At 35.4% G+C, this 18993-nt stretch overlaps 1 protein-coding gene across 5 annotated transcripts in view; it reads left to right on the top strand.

The window, feature by feature from the left end:
* The window catches only part of LOC143222413 (regulator of G-protein signaling 7-binding protein A-like), a 161757-nt gene that overhangs the window by 22741 nt on the left and 120023 nt on the right, over positions 1-18993 (top strand). The gene's annotated exons all lie outside the window — the stretch shown is intronic.

Below are 18993 nucleotides of genomic sequence, written 5' to 3'. Positions count from 1 at the left end.
CATATTTAGGCCCGGCACGACCTAGACATTTATAAAGAGAAGTATAACTGAAATTTTTAAAATATAGATCTGCATCTAAAAATTATATTAAAATTATGTATCTCGAAGTTTAATTGAAATAAAACACGCATGTTTATTCCAAAAATTTCATCACAAAACAGATTTGTAAATAAAAGTCCATAAGAACATACACTGATGCCCAAAGGTGAGGCTCAACTCGCAATCTGAGTGTCGCGGGTTCGAATCCCGGTCACACCAAACATGCTCGCCCTTTCAGCCGTGGATCCGTTATAATGTGGCGGTCAATCCCACTATTCGTTGGTAAAAGAGTAGCCCAAGAGTTGGAGGTGTGGTGATGACTAGCTGCCTTCCCTCTAGTCTGACATTGTTAAATTAGGGACGGATAGCGCAGATAGCCCTCGTGTAGCTTTGCACGAAATTCAAAAAACAAACAATTCGAACAGTGTTTAATGAAATATATATCTATACAAAGCAGGCTCGGCTTATTTGGAATTTTTTTCACAAATCTTCAAGAAGGCTATCTGCGCCAGCCGTCTCCACCTTAACAGGGAAGGCAGCTAGTTAGTATCGCTCACCGCCGACACTTGGACTTTTTTTTTTTATGAAAGAAGTAGTGGGATTGATTAACACATTATATGGCTGAGAGCACGAGCGTGTTCGGTGTCGAGGATTCGAACCTGCGACCTTCAGTTTGCGAATCAAGGTGGTCATGCCAGACCAATACTGATTCTTCTTGCTTCCTTTTAAATATGAAGATGGTATTCATGCATTATTTCAGTTATGTGCCTTGAAAAACGGCTGAAATAGCTAGCATTTTTGGTGCGTCGGGGATTCGAACCCGCGACCCTCAGATTACGAGTCGAGTGTTTAACCACCTGGCAATGCTGGGCCTAAAAGAAGGAAGGCAACTAGTCATCACCACCCACTGCCAACTCTTGGGCTTTTCTTTTACCAACGAATAGTGTGATTGACCGTCACATTATAACGCCCCCGCGGCTGAAAGAGCGAGCATGTTTGGTGCGACGAGGAGTCGAACCTGCGGCCCTCAGATTGCGAGTCGAGCGCCCCTAACCACGTGTCCATGCCGGGCCAAAACGATCATAAGAAAAATCCAGATTTGCCTGTTTGTTGAATACAACGAAAGTGAAAACATCAATCAATTGTTTAAACATTACTTTCAAAACAAAGTTGGTGGAAATGCTATATTCTTACAAAATAAACACGTTATTCTGTGACATGTATAATAAATAACTTGCTTCAAGTTTTACCGATTTAGCAAATATTTAATATTCGAAAGTCGCCCTCTACATAAAATTGAATCGTAGAGAATCTGCTTTCGGGCTGAGATGTAAAACGAAAAAAAATGTTGTCATTAGATAAACAAAAGTACACTGAAAATTTAATTTCAATTTACGTATGTTGTAAGAATATAAAATGATATGAGAAAACCCTTTTCCTAAAGTAGTTTAATCCAGTCTTAAAGTTTCATAAAACTTTAATTTTACTTAAAAAAAGTAATACCAACTTATCTTGATGTATATAAAATATATGAAATTTTAATCCAGAAATTCAATTATCTTATTCGGTGAAGGATGATACTGATGACTTTGGAAAGCTGTAAAATAAACAGTTGTAGTAACTTGTAAAAATAAATTACTTTATTCTTTAGAGTGTAATCTAACCTTTGATCTTAATGTTTGTTCAGCTTCAGGGGATAGTTGTTTTAAATAATACAATCTCGTTGGTTATATCATCTCGTCATCTGTAGAAACTTATCACATATCACTATTTGATAGTTCTCACTAATTCCTACAGGGGCACTGGTAGCATCCTACATAAATAAGTTTTGTCAATCTGTGAAGTACTGTGAAATAAGTAATACCACTGTAGTTGTTGTTTTTTCTAACGCTAATGGTTTCATAGCGTTTCACTTGATAAGTAATTCTAATTTACTCCTACAGGGGCGCTAGTAGCGTCCTATATAAGTAATTTTCGTGAGTTTGTGAAATAATATGAAATAAGTAATGCTGATGTAGTAGTTTTTCCTTCAAAACATAAAAGCTTTAATGTGGTTTCACCATTATACGTATTGCTCTTTAGGCAACACTAATAACTAAAAAAGCAATTCTGGGGTTCAAACCCTACCCCACAATATTTTTTTTTTATTTTTGTAGTAACCAACCTAAGGTATTCACAGAGCGGTTTGTCATCCTCACCCGGCATGGCTAGGTGGTTAAGGCATGCGGCTCGTAATCTGAGGGTCACGGGTTCGAATCCCCGTCACATCAAACATGTTCGCCCTTTCAGCCGTGAGGGCGTTATAATGTGACAGTCAATCTCACTATTCGCTGGTAAAAGAGTAGCCCAAGAGTTGGCGGTGGGTGGTGATGACTAGCTGCCTTCCCTCTAGTCTTACACTGCTAAATTAGGGACGGCTAGTGCAGATATCCCTCATGTAGTTTTAGGCGAAATTCAAAACAAACCAATCGCCATCTTCGAAAACGTTCATCTAAGCGAGATTCTCTTTAAAATCCAGTTTCTTCTCGAGTTTTGTCCGTTCTCCGAAAGCCCATGTTACTATCATTATGACAAAAATGATTGCGTTTGAGTGTGTCTTTGAGTTACTTCTATTAAAATTCAATTAACTAGTCCCTTGGAGACACTCAAACTTTGTACCAACTTATAGCAAAATCAAATATAAACTTTTCTAAATATACATCCGCACATTTTCTCACTAGATGTCGCGCAGATACGCAAGTCAAACAGTAAACAGCCGGTATTGCCAATAATATCACGTTTTGCTCGACTGATGTCGTGATCAGAGAGACCTTAAACCGAAATAAGTGTTATGATGAAAGGATAAAAAATTCTTAATGTCTTTTAGTCCTTAAAATTTGGCTTCCCCTTACTTTAAAGATTCACTTTTTTGGCAGAAATAATTCACAGAATGCTTGCTTTGTTTATGAATACAACATACGCTAGTTTTATAATAATAGACACTGTAGAAGCTCTATAGGGCAATTCTTTCCGGAAACTCCATTTTACCATTCACGTATCTCATAAAGTTTTTGTTGTTTTTCAGATCTTACAAAGTCAGGCTTTTAATGATCATTATAAAACACTGGAAGTTAGTTACTTGTAAATGAAGTAATAATTACTTGGCCGATTGGCAAATAAAGATAACTTGAAATTGTCATTAATATACAATTATTATTATTATTATAAGAGATGTCTCATTGGGAAACGTTCGTATAAGGTAATTCTAAAAGTGAATTTTCCGATAGCGAGTTCTTTAGTAGTAACAACCTTTCTAATTTGTATTGTTGCTACAGCTGAATGTGAAAAATAGAGTTTATTTCTTTGTATATTACAGTATTTATGTAATTAATTATTACAGTATTAATTATTTCTACGTGTATTACAGTATTTATACCTACCAAACATATCATATGTTTCTACCTTTTCTTCTTGTAGAATTCGTGCCTTAAAGTTAGTTTAGTGAGTTTTTTTTTGTTTTGTTTTTTTAACCCCCTAACCAAAGTCTTTTGTTCTAGAAATCGTGTCGGCTTTCGAGCTGAGTAAAACTGAGATATGGCACGGAAAACGTTACACGGTAAAAGGTTCTGTCCTTCCAGTCGCGGTAATATAAAACAAACTAACTATGGTCAAAGCTTTGTGTCAGTTAGCTAATGGAATCTTCATGCTTTTACCACGTGCATCAGAGACAGGCTTGTGATAAAAATAAAATTCTTATCCAAGTTATATTACAAACTCATTTCAAAAGTCATTTCAGTTTAATTTGTTTATAACTTTAAATACTCTACTAAACTCCCAAAATATGCGAATGTGTTTGGGAAATAAAACCAAAAACGAAATTAATATAAATAACCTACAAATCCAACCGATAGCCCTCGTGAAGCTTTACGCGAAATTCAAAACAAACACATCCCTAATATAGAAGGAATAACAGAATATACTGTGACGAGAAACTAGAATTTTTTTTTAAATTGGAATTCTCTTTCTATAATGCCTTTATATTTTCAGGCTATATGGTGAGCCATTATTCCTAGATTAGCCCACAAAAGTATATTTTTACAGGCCCGGCATGGCCAGGTGGGTTAAGGCGTGCGACTCGTAATCTGAGGGCCGCGGGTTCCCCGTCGCATCAAGCATGCCTTTTCAGCCGTGGGGGCGTTATAAAGTGACGGTCAAACCCACCATTCGTTGGTAAAAGAGTAGCCCAAGAGTTGGCGGTGTGTAGTGATGACTAGCTGCCCTCCCTCTTGTCTTACGCTGCTAAATTAGGGACGGCTAGCACGGTATAACTGAACAGTTATAGCTCTCTATGAAATTAGGGAAAAGTCAAAATTATCGTTAGTTGGAGCTTCGTGTTATTACATTTTATTATTTTCAGTAGCTGTCCTGGCACTGATAAAAAATGCCTGTCGTTTGTGTTTGTTGGTCATTCATTTGAATAAGTTCCATTATAATGTTTTCCTTAATTTGTACTGAGTCAGCTACCATGGTAAAAGTAACAACTCTTTCTGAGAGACGCTAAGCTGTCGCAAGCCAGTGTAGTTTTCATAATTTATATACAATGGCTAGACTTTTATTGATTCGTTTTCATATATTTCTCACGAATACGTTTACTTTGGAAATACATCAGACCTATGTGATAGCAATATTATTAACTGGTTGGAGTACCCGTCTCCTGGACGGAAGTTATGTGAATCAATGTTTAATAAAAGGTTATCTTAGGTCATGAAAAGCTGCTTCCTTTTATATGAAATGAGTAAAACACAATGTGAAACCGCAAATTTGCATCTATATCCCCATGTACCCAAGAAATCTTCACGCCAAATTTGATGGAGACCCATCAACAGGCGGCGAAATAATGGTTATTGTTGCTGTTTTGAATTAAGCACAAAGCTACACAATGTGCTATCTGTGCTCTGCCCACCACGGGTATCGAAACCCGGTTTTTAGCGTTATAAGTTTACAGACATACCGCTGAGCCACTGGGGGGCCGAAGTAGTGGTAAAAAAAAACCCATAAAAGCCGCAAAACACTAAATATAAAAAATTGAAAATTTGTATGGACCCAATGAACCTCCATATGAATTTTCATAAAGATCCAGCCACACCCTGCGAAGTAGTTACATTGACATACAACAGTCAGTATTTATATGGATACCATTCGATATCTACATTGTAAAGTAACTTTTTTCTGATCACCGTGAAACTAACTATCAGAATTTTTTTGATATAACCAGTGGAATCTTAAAATCCAATGCTTTATTCATTTTCCCATTATTACGACTTTGAAATCCATTTCTTTTTCGACGTTTTGTCAGATCCACATGACAACCGCATCTGATACAAAGTCGCATGACTTGACTCGCAGTGTGAGGGTCGCGAGTTCATATTCACGTCCCACCAAACAAGCTCGCTCCTTCAGCTGTGGGAGCATTGTAATGTCACAGTCAATCCCACTATTCGTTGGTAAAAGTGCATCTCAAGAGTTGGCGGTTGGTGGTGATGACTCTGCCTTCCCTCTAGTCTTACACTGCTAAATTTGGAACAACTAGCGCGAATAACCCTCGTGTAGCTTTGCGCGAAATTCAAAACAAATAAAGTGGCAGTGAAACGGAATGTTAAACTGCAATTTTTATTGCTGCCATAATATGTATAGTACTAAGAAGTAGAAGAATATGGATCAACATGGGGTACCAAGAACATAGAGAAAGAGACATACAGTAAGTGGTAGACTAGCCGTGATACGCAAACTACTGCATATCGTAACAGACGAGAATCCACGAACATAATGGTAAATAACAAATGCTGTCTACGTGCCCCAGACAGCAACACGCAACATAACTAAATTGGATTCCCCAGCGACAAAAATCAAGTGCACATAAGTTACTTCCACAAGACAACTATTCAAACTTAAGCAAATGGAGAATGAAACGAGAAATTGTGCTATTCCATATGAAGGCGAACCGGTCAGGTTGCTGGACGCAATTACTACGGATTTCCATATGACAGGACTGTTGGAAAGGGAGCTGCAAAACCGTCGTAACCGTACAACAGATGAATTGTTGAAAGCATGCCGGAAGGAGGGGTAGTATTTTGTACATGACAACCTAACAAAGAGCTTTCTTCCAATGGAAACTATGCTGTATGGCTATTTTAAAGATGCACAGTCGTCAGATGGAGCACGTGACGACGTGATGGTAGTCCAAAAATCGTTTTTTATTTCAAGTGGATCGCAATCTTCTGTAAAATATGACCAACAATACGAACATTATAATAAATTCAACACTTTACACAATAGGAAAAATTTAAGAATAATTAACTTAGTGATGAGTCCCCTGCTGGAACAGCGGTAAGTCTACGGACTTACAGCGCTATAATCAGGAGTTCAATTCCCCTCAATGGACACAGCAGATAGCCCAATGTAGCTTTGTTATAATAAAATACATACACATAATAATGAAATAAAGAATGTATGTAACACTGCACTTGGTATCATAATAATTTTAACACAACAACAACAGAAAACTGTTAATAATATCAACACTTAGATAATTTGTCATTTGGACGAGGACTGGTGTATTTTCTACTGTAGTGAAGACTCCATAAATATAAGGCTTTGTTCACAAAATTCTGTATCATAGAAATTCATTGGTAGGTACCTTTTTTTCGCCCCCCAATCCTACCCCCAACAGTACACCGATATATCAGCGAACGTATAGTGCTAGAAACTGGGTTTCGATACTCGTGGTGGGCAGAGCGCAGATAAGCTTTTCTGTGGCTTAGTAACAAACAAACAGACCTTATTTTCCTGCCGTTATTCTGGTGGAGATTCGCTGCTACATACATAAATATGGCAAAGACGAATTGCTAGATGTACTATATGGTAGAAACAAAGACTAATTGCTTGATGTACTATATGGTAGAAACAAAGACTAATTGCTTGATGTACTATATGGTAGAAACAAAGACTAATTGCTAGATGTACTATATGGTAGAAACTAATTGATATATGTCTTACTGTATGGTAAACTTATTGATAGATTCCATACTATATGGTAGAGACTCGTTGATAGATACCATACTAAATGGTAGAGACTCATTGATGAATGTCATACTGTATGGCAGAGACTCATTGATGGATGTCATACTGTATGGTAGAGACTCGTTGATAGATGCCATACTGTATGGTAGAGACTCACTGATGGATGTCATACTGTATGGTAGAGACTCATTGATGGATGTCATACTGTATGGTAGAGACTCATTGATAGATGTAATACTGTGTGGCAGACTCATTGATGGATGCCATACTGTATGGTAGAGACTCATTGATGGATGTCATACTGTATGGTAGAGACTCATTGATAGATGTAATACTGTGTGGCAGACTCATTGATGGATGCCATACTGTATGGTAGAGACTCATTGATGGATGTCATACTGTGTGGTAGAGACTCATTGATGGATGCCATACTGTATGGTAGAGACTCATTGATGGATGCCATACTGTATGGTAGAGACTTATTGATGGATGCCATACTGTATGGTAGAGACTCATTGATGCATGCCATACTGTATGGTAGAGACTCATTGATGGATGCCATACTGTGTGGCAGACTCATTATTAGTTAACCATCTACAAAGTAAAGAATCATATTTACGTAGTGTACTATGAGACAGATGTTCACAGTATCATAACTTACAACAGTGTATAAGTTCACCTATATTGTTAAAGTTCTACTACCACTGATCACCTATATTGTTAAAGTTCTACTGCCACTGATCACCTATATTGTTAAAGTTCTACTACCACTGATCACCTATATTGTTAAAGTTCTACTACCACTGATCACCTATATTGTTAAAGTTCTTCTGCCACTGTTCACCTATATTGTTAAAGTTATACTGCCACTGATCACCTATATTGTTAAAGTTATACTGCCACTGATCACCTATATTGTTAAAGTTCTACTACCACTGATCACCTATATTGTTAAAGTTCTACTGCCACTGATCACCTATATTGTTAAAGTTCTACTACCACTGATCACCTATATTGTTAAAGTTCTACTACCACTGATCACCTATATTGTTAAAGTTCTTCTGCCACTGTTCACCTATATTGTTAAAGTTATACTGCCACTGATCACCTATATTGTTAAAGTTATACTGCCACTGATCACCTATATTGTTAAAGTTATACTGCCACTGATCACCTATATTGTTAAAGTTCTACTGCCACTGATCACCTATATTGTTAAAGTTCTACTGCCACTGATCACCTATATTGTTAAAGTTCTTCTGCCACTGTTCACCTATATTGTTAAAGTTATACTACCACTGATCACCTATATTGTTAAAGTTCTACTGTCACTGTTCACCTATATTGTTAAAGTTCTACTGCCACTGATCATCTATATTGTTAAAGTTCTACTACCACTGATCACCTATATTGTTAAAGTTCTACTACCACTGATCACCTATATTGTTAAAGTTCTACTACCACTGATCACCTATATTGTTAAAGTTCTACTACCACTGATCACCTATATTGTTAAAGTTCTTCTGCCACTGTTCACCTATATTGTTAAAGTTATACTGCCACTGATCACCTATATTGTTAAAGTTATACTGCCACTGATCACCTATATTGTTAAAGTTCTACTACCACTGATCACCTATATTGTTAAAGTTCTACTACCACTGATCACCTATATTGTTAAAGTTCTTCTGCCACTGATCACCTATATTGTTAAAGTTCTACTACCACTGATCACCTATATTGTTAAAGTTCTTCTGCCACTGTTCACCTATATTGTTAAAGTTCTTCTGCCACTGTTCACCTATATTGTTAAAGTTCTTCTGTCACTGTTCACCTATATTGTTAAAGTTCTACTGCCACTGATCATCTATATTGTTAAAGTTCTACTACCACTGATCACCTATATTGTTAAAGTTATACTACCACTGATCACCTATATTGTTAAAGTTCTACTGCCACTGATCACCTATATTGTTAAAGTTCTTCTGCCACTGTTCACCTATATTGTTAAAGTTCTACTACCACTGTTCACCTATATTGTTAAAGTTCTACTACCACTGATCACATATATTGTTAAAGTTCTACTACCACTGATCACCTATATTGTTAAAGTTCTTCTGCCACTGTTCACCTATATTGTTAAAGTTATACTACCACTGATCACCTATATTGTTAAAGTTCTACTGCCACTGATCACCTATATTGTTAAAGTTCTACTGCCACTGATCACCTATATTGTTAAAGTTCTACTGCCACTGATCACCTATATTGTTAAAGTTCTTCTGCCACTGTTCACCTATATTGTTAAAGTTATACTACCACTGATCACCTATATTGTTAAAGTTCTACTGTCACTGTTCACCTATATTGTTAAAGTTCTACTGCCACTGATCATCTATATTGTTAAAGTTCTACTACCACTGATCACCTATATTGTTAAAGTTCTTCTGCCACTGTTCACCTATATTGTTAAAGTTATACTGTCACTGTTCACCTATATTGTTAAAGTTCTACTGCCACTGATCATCTATATTGTTAAAGTTCTTCTGCCACTGTTCACCTATATTGTTAAAGTTATACTGTCACTGTTCACCTATATTGTTAAAGTTATACTGCCACTGATCACCTATATTGTTAAAGTTCTACTGCCACTGATCACCTATATTGTTAAAGTTCTACTGCCACTGATCACCTATATTGTTAAAGTTCTTCTGCCACTGTTCACCTATATTGTTAAAGTTATACTGCCACTGATCACCTATATTGTTAAAGTTCTACTGCCACTGATCACCTATATTGTTAAAGTTCTACTGCCACTGATCACCTATATTGTTAAAGTTCTTCTGCCACTGTTCACCTATATTGTTAAAGTTCTTCTGCCACTGTTCACCTATATTGTTAAAGTTCTACTACCACTGATCACCTATATTGTTAAAGTTCTACTGCCACTGATCATCTATATTGTTAAAGTTCTACTACCACTGATCATCTATATTGTTAAAGTTCTACTACCACTGATCACCTATATTGTTAAAGTTCTACTACCACTGTTCACCTATATTGTTAAAGTTCTACTACCACTGATCACCTATATTGTTAAAGTTATACTGCCACTGATCATCTATATTGTTAAAGTTCTACTACCACTGATCATCTATATTGTTAAAGTTCTACTACCACTGATCACCTATATTGTTAAAGTTCTACTACCACTGTTCACCTATATTGTTAAAGTTCTACTACCACTGTTCACCTATATTGTTAAAGTTCTACTACCACTGATCACCTATATTGTTAAAGTTATACTACCACTGATCACCTATATTGTTAAAGTTATACTGCCACTGATCACCTATATTGTTAAAGTTCTACTGTCACTGTTCACCTATATTGTTAAAGTTCTACTGCCACTGATCATCTATATTGTTAAAGTTCTACTACCACTGATCACCTATATTGTTAAAGTTCTTCTGCCACTGTTCACCTATATTGTTAAAGTTATACTGTCACTGTTCACCTATATTGTTAAAGTTCTACTGCCACTGATCATCTATATTGTTAAAGTTCTTCTGCCACTGTTCACCTATATTGTTAAAGTTATACTGTCACTGTTCACCTATATTGTTAAAGTTATACTGCCACTGATCACCTATATTGTTAAAGTTCTACTGCCACTGATCACCTATATTGTTAAAGTTATACTGCCACTGATCACCTATATTGTTAAAGTTATACTGCCACTGATCACCTATATTGTTAAAGTTCTACTGCCACTGATCACCTATATTGTTAAAGTTCTACTGCCACTGATCACCTATATTGTTAAAGTTCTTCTGCCACTGTTCACCTATATTGTTAAAGTTATACTACCACTGATCACCTATATTGTTAAAGTTCTACTGTCACTGTTCACCTATATTGTTAAAGTTCTACTGCCACTGATCATCTATATTGTTAAAGTTCTACTACCACTGATCACCTATATTGTTAAAGTTCTACTACCACTGATCACCTATATTGTTAAAGTTCTACTACCACTGATCACCTATATTGTTAAAGTTCTACTACCACTGATCACCTATATTGTTAAAGTTCTTCTGCCACTGTTCACCTATATTGTTAAAGTTATACTGCCACTGATCACCTATATTGTTAAAGTTATACTGCCACTGATCACCTATATTGTTAAAGTTCTACTACCACTGATCACCTATATTGTTAAAGTTCTACTACCACTGATCACCTATATTGTTAAAGTTCTTCTGCCACTGATCACCTATATTGTTAAAGTTCTACTACCACTGATCACCTATATTGTTAAAGTTCTTCTGCCACTGTTCACCTATATTGTTAAAGTTCTTCTGCCACTGTTCACCTATATTGTTAAAGTTCTTCTGTCACTGTTCACCTATATTGTTAAAGTTCTACTGCCACTGATCATCTATATTGTTAAAGTTCTACTACCACTGATCACCTATATTGTTAAAGTTATACTACCACTGATCACCTATATTGTTAAAGTTCTACTGCCACTGATCACCTATATTGTTAAAGTTCTTCTGCCACTGTTCACCTATATTGTTAAAGTTCTACTACCACTGTTCACCTATATTGTTAAAGTTCTACTACCACTGATCACATATATTGTTAAAGTTCTACTACCACTGATCACCTATATTGTTAAAGTTCTTCTGCCACTGTTCACCTATATTGTTAAAGTTATACTACCACTGATCACCTATATTGTTAAAGTTCTACTGCCACTGATCACCTATATTGTTAAAGTTCTACTGCCACTGATCACCTATATTGTTAAAGTTCTACTGCCACTGATCACCTATATTGTTAAAGTTCTTCTGCCACTGTTCACCTATATTGTTAAAGTTATACTACCACTGATCACCTATATTGTTAAAGTTCTACTGTCACTGTTCACCTATATTGTTAAAGTTCTACTGCCACTGATCATCTATATTGTTAAAGTTCTACTACCACTGATCACCTATATTGTTAAAGTTCTTCTGCCACTGTTCACCTATATTGTTAAAGTTATACTGTCACTGTTCACCTATATTGTTAAAGTTCTACTGCCACTGATCATCTATATTGTTAAAGTTCTTCTGCCACTGTTCACCTATATTGTTAAAGTTATACTGTCACTGTTCACCTATATTGTTAAAGTTATACTGCCACTGATCACCTATATTGTTAAAGTTCTACTGCCACTGATCACCTATATTGTTAAAGTTCTACTGCCACTGATCACCTATATTGTTAAAGTTCTTCTGCCACTGTTCACCTATATTGTTAAAGTTATACTGCCACTGATCACCTATATTGTTAAAGTTCTACTGCCACTGATCACCTATATTGTTAAAGTTCTACTGCCACTGATCACCTATATTGTTAAAGTTCTTCTGCCACTGTTCACCTATATTGTTAAAGTTCTTCTGCCACTGTTCACCTATATTGTTAAAGTTCTACTACCACTGATCACCTATATTGTTAAAGTTCTACTGCCACTGATCATCTATATTGTTAAAGTTCTACTACCACTGATCACCTATATTGTTAAAGTTATACTACCACTGATCACCTATATTGTTAAAGTTATACTGCCACTGATCACCTATATTGTTAAAGTTCTACTGTCACTGTTCACCTATATTGTTAAAGTTCTACTGCCACTGATCATCTATATTGTTAAAGTTCTACTGCCACTGATCACCTATATTGTTAAAGTTCTACTACCACTGTTCACCTATATTGTTAAAGTTCTACTACCACTGATCATCTATATTGTTAAAGTTCTTCTGCCACTGTTCACCTATATTGTTAAAGTTCTACTACCACTGATCACCTATATTGTTAAAGTTCTTCTGCCACTGTTCACCTATATTGTTAAAGTTCTTCTGCCACTGTTCACCTATATTGTTAAAGTTCTACTACCACTGATCACCTATATTGTTAAAGTTCTACTACCACTGATCACCTATATTGTTAAAGTTCTTCTGCCACTGTTCACCTATATTGTTAAAGTTCTTCTGCCACTGTTCACCTATATTGTTAAAGTTCTACTACCACTGATCATCTATATTGTTAAAGTTCTTCTGCCACTGTTCACCTATATTGTTAAAGTTCTACTACCACTGATCATCTATATTGTTAAAGTTCTACTACCACTGATCACCTATATTGTTGAAGTTATACTGTCACTGTTCACCTATATTGTTAAAGTTCTACTACCACTGATCACCTATATTGTTAAAGTTCTTCTGCCACTGTTCACCTATATTGTTAAAGTTCTACTACCACTGATCACCTATATTGTTAAAGTTCTACTGCCACTGATCATCTATATTGTTAAAGTTCTACTACCACTGATCACCTATATTGTTAAAGCTATACTACCACTGATCACCTATATTGTTAAAGTTCTTCTGCCACTGTTCACCTATATTGTTAAAGTTCTACTACCACTGATCACCTATATTGTTAAAGTTCTACTACCACTGATCACCTATATTGTTAAAGTTCTACTGCCACTGATCATCTATATTGTTAAAGTTCTACTACCACTGATCACCTATATTGTTAAAGCTATACTACCACTGATCACCTATATTGTTAAAGTTCTTCTGCCACTGTTCACCTATATTGTTAAAGTTCTACTACCACTGATCACCTATATTGTTAAAGTTCTACTGCCACTGATCATCTATATTGTTAAAGTTCTACTACCACTGATCACCTATATTGTTAAAGTTCTTCTGCCACTGTTCACCTATATTGTTAAAGTTCTACTACCACTGATCACCTATATTGTTAAAGTTCTACTGCCACTGATCACCCATATTGTTAAAGTTCTACTACCACTGATCACCTATATTGTTAAAGTTATACTACCACTGATCACCTATATTGTTAAAGTTCTTCTGCCACTGTTCACCTATATTGTTAAAGTTCTACTACCACTGATCACCTATATTGTTAAAGTTCTACTACCACTGATCACCTATATTATTAAAGTTCTACTACCACTGATCACCTATATTGTTAAAGTTCTTCTGTCACTGTTCACCTATATTGTTAAAGTTCTACTGCCACTGATCATCTATATTGTTAAAGTTCTACTACCACTGATCACCTATATTGTTAAAGTTCTTCTGCCACTGTTCACCTATATTGTTAAAGTTCTACTACCACTGATCACCTATATTGTTAAAGTTCTTCTGCCACTGTTCACCTATATTGTTAAAGTTCTACTACCACTGATCACCTATATTGTTAAAGTTCTACTACCACTGATCATCTATATTGTTAAAGTTCTACTACCACTGATCACCTATATTGTTAAAGTTCTTCTGCCACTGTTCACCTATATTGTTAAAGTTCTACTACCACTGATCACCTATATTGTTAAAGTTCTACTACCACTGATCACCTATATTGTTAAAGTTCTTCTGCCACTGTTCACCTATATTGTTAAAGTTCTACTACCACTGATCACCTATATTGTTAAAGTTCTTCTGCCACTGTTCACCTATATTGTTAAAGTTCTACTACCACTGATCACCTATATTGTTAAAGTTCTACTACCACTGATCACCTATATTGTTAAAGTTCTACTACCACTGATCACCTATATTGTTAAAGTTCTTCTGCCACTGTTCACCTATATTGTTAAAGTTCTACTACCACTGATCACCTATATTGTTAAAGTTCTACTACCACTGATCACCTATATTGTTAAAGTTCTTCTGCTACTGTTCACCTATATTGTTAAAGTTATACTGCCACTGATCACCTATATTGTTAAAGTTCTACTGCCACTGATCACCTATATTGTTAAAGTTATACTACCACTGTTCACCTATATTGTTAAAGTTCTACTACCACTGATCACCTATATTGTTAAAGTTCTACTACCACTGATCACCTATATTGTTAAAGTTCTACTGCCACTGATCACCTATATTGTTAAAGTTCTACTACCACTGATCACCTATATTGTTAAAGTTCTACTACCACTGATCACCTATATTGTTAAAGTTCTTCTGCCACTGTTCACCTATATTGTTAAAGTTCTACTGCCACTGATCACCTATATTGTTAAAGTTCTACTACCACTGATCACCTATATTGTTAAAGTTCTTCTGCCACTGTTCACCTATATTGTTAAAGTTCTACTACCACTGATCACCTATATTGTTAAAGTTATACTGCCACTGATCACCTATATTGTTAAAGTTCTACTGCCACTGATCACCTATATTGTTAAAGTTCTAGTACCACTGTTTACCTATATTGTTAAAGTTCTTCTCCCACTGTTCACCTATATTGTTAAAGTTATACTGCCACTGATCACCTATATTGTTAAAGTTCTACTGCCACTGATCACCTATATTGTTAAAGTTCTACTACCACTGATCACTTATATTGTTAAAGTTCTTCTGCCACTGATCACTTATATTGTTAAAGTTCTACTGCCACTGATCACCTATATTGTTAAAGTTCTACTACCACTGATCACTTATATTGTTAAAGTTATACTGCCACTGATCACCTATATTGTTAAAGTTCTACTGCCACTGATCACCTATATTGTTAAAGTTCTAGTACCACTGTTTACCTATATTGTTAAAGTTCTTCTGCCACTGTTCACCTATATTGTTAAAGTTATACTGCCACTGATCACCTATATTGTTAAAGTTCTACTGCCACTGATCACCTATATTGTTAAAGTTCTACTACCACTGATCACTTATATTGTTAAAGTTCTTCTGCCACTGATCACTTATATTGTTAAAGTTCTACTGCCACTGATCACCTATATTGTTAAAGTTCTACTACCACTGATCACTTATACTGTTAAAGTTCTACTACCACTGATCACTTATATTGTTAAAGTTCTACTGCCACTGATCACCTATATTGTTAAAGTTCTACTACCACTGATCACTTATATTGTTAAAGTTCTACTACCACTGATCACCTATATTGTTAAAGTTCTTCTGCCACTGTTCACCTATATTGTTAAAGTTCTACTACCACTGATCACCTATATTGTTAAAGTTCTACTACCACTGATCACCTATATTGTTAAAGTTCTTCTGCCACTGATCACCTATATTGTTAAAGTTCTACTACCACTGATCACCTATATTGTTAAAGTTCTACTACCACTGATCACCTATATTGTTAAAGTTCTACTACCACTGATCACCTATATTGTTAAAGTTCTTCTGCCACTGTTCACCTATATTGTTAAAGTTCTACTACCACTGATCACCTATATTGTTAAAGTTCTACTACCACTGATCACCTATATTGTTAAAGTTCTTCTGCTACTGTTCACCTATATTGTTAAAGTTATACTGCCACTGATCACCTATATTGTTAAAGTTCTACTGCCACTGATCACCTATATTGTTAAAGTTATACTACCACTGTTCACCTATATTTTTAAAGTTCTACTACCACTGATCACCTATATTGTTAAAGTTCTACTACCACTGATCACCTATATTGTTAAAGTTCTACTGCCACTGATCACCTATATTGTTAAAGTTCTACTACCACTGATCACCTATATTGTTAAAGTTCTACTACCACTGATCACCTATATTGTTAAAGTTCTTCTGCCACTGTTCACCTATATTGTTAAAGTTATACTGCCACTGATCACCTATATTGTTAAAGTTCTACTGCCACTGATCACCTATATTGTTAAAGTTCTACTACCACTGATCACCTATATTGTTAAAGTTCTTCTGCCACTGTTCACCTATATTGTTAAAGTTCTACTACCACTGATCACCTATATTGTTAAAGTTCTACTACCACTGATCACCTATATTGTTAAAGTTCTTCTGCCACTGTTCACCTATATTGTTAAAGTTCTACTACCACTGATCACCTATATTGTTAAAGTTCTTCTGCCACTGTTCACCTATATTGTTAAAGTTCTACTACCACTGATCACCTATATTGTTAAAGTTCTACTACCACTGATCACCTATATTGTTAAAGTTCTACTACCACTGATCACCTATATTGTTAAAGTTCTTCTGCCACTGTTCACCTATATTGTTAAAGTTCTACTACCACTGATCACCTATATTGTTAAAGTTCTTCTGCCACTGTTCACCTATATTGTTAAAGTTCTACTACCACTGATCACCTATATTGTTAAAGTTCTACTACCACTGATCACCTATATTGTTAAAGTTCTTCTGCTACTGTTCACCTATATTGTTAAAGTTATACTGCCACTGATCACCTATATTGTTAAAGTTCTACTGCCACTGATCACCTATATTGTTAAAGTTATACTACCACTGTTCACCTATATTGTTAAAGTTCTACTACCACTGATCACCTATATTGTTAAAGTTCTACTACCACTGATCACCTATATTGTTAAAGTTATACTGCCACTGTTCACCTATATTGTTAAAGTTATACTACCACTGTTCACCTATATTGTTAAAGTTCTACTACCACTGATCACCTATATTGTTAAAGTTATACTGCCACTGTTCACCTATATTGTTAAAGTTATACTGCCACTGATCACCTATATTGTTAAAGTTCTACTGCCACTGATCACCTATATTGTTAAAGTTCTACTGCCACTGATCACCTATATTGTTAAAGTTCTACTACCACTGATCACCTATATTGTTAAAGTTCTTCTGCCACTGTTCACCTATATTATTAAAGTTATACTGCCACTGTTCACCTATATTGTTAAAGTTCTACTGCCACTGATCACCTATATTGTTAAAGTTCTATTACCACTGATCACCTATATTGTTAAAGTTCTACTGCCACTGATCACCTATATTGTTAAAGTTCTACTGCCACTGATCACTTATATTATTAAAGTTCTACTGCCACTAATCACCTATATTGTTAAAGTTCTACTACCACTGATCACCTATATTGTTAAAGTTCTACTGCCACTGTTCACCTATATTGTTAAAGTTCTACTGCCACTGATCACCTATATTGTTAAAGTTCTATTGCCACTGATCACCTATATTGTTAAAGTTCTACTACCACTGATCACCTATATTGTTAAAGTTCTACTGCCACTGATCACCTATATTGTTAAAGTTCTTCTGCCACTGATCACCTATATTGTTAAAGTTCTTCTGCCACTGTTCACCTATATTGTTAAAGTTCTACTGCCACTGATCACCTATATTGTTAAAGTTCTACTACCACTGATCACCTATATTGTTAAAGTTCTACTGCCACTGATCACCTATATTGTTAAAGTTCTACTGCCACTGATCACTTATATTATTAAAGTTCTACTGCCACTAATCACCTATATTGTTAAAGTTCTACTACCACTGATCACCTATATTGTTAAAGTTCTACTGCCACTGTTCACCTATATTGTTAAAGTTCTACTGCCACTGATCACCTATATTGTTAAAGTTCTACTGCCACTGATCACCTATATTGTTAAAGTTCTACTACCACTGATCACCTATATTGTTAAAGTTCTACTGCCACTGATCACCTATATTGTTAAAGTTCTTCTGCCACTGATCACCTATATTGTTAAAGTTCTTCTGCCACTGTTCACCTATATTGTTAAAGTTCTACTGCCACTGATCACCTATATTGTTAAAGTTCTACTACCACTGATCACCTATATTGTTAAAGTTCTACTGCCACTGATCATCTATATTGTTAAAGTTCTACTGCCACTGATCACTTATATTATTAAAGTTCTACTGCCACTAATCACCTATATTGTTAAAGTTCTACTACCACTGATCACCTATATTGTTAAAGTTATACTACCACTGATCACCTATATTGTTAAAGTTATACTACCACTGATCACCTATATTGTTAAAGTTCTACTGCCACTGA

This window comes from Tachypleus tridentatus, chromosome 8 (assembly GCF_004210375.1).
Source record: "Tachypleus tridentatus isolate NWPU-2018 chromosome 8, ASM421037v1, whole genome shotgun sequence".
NCBI classification, from domain to species: domain Eukaryota; kingdom Metazoa; phylum Arthropoda; class Merostomata; order Xiphosura; family Limulidae; genus Tachypleus; species Tachypleus tridentatus.
The sequence above is the reverse complement of the archived record's forward strand: the minus strand, read 5'-3'. Positions and strand labels throughout refer to the sequence as shown.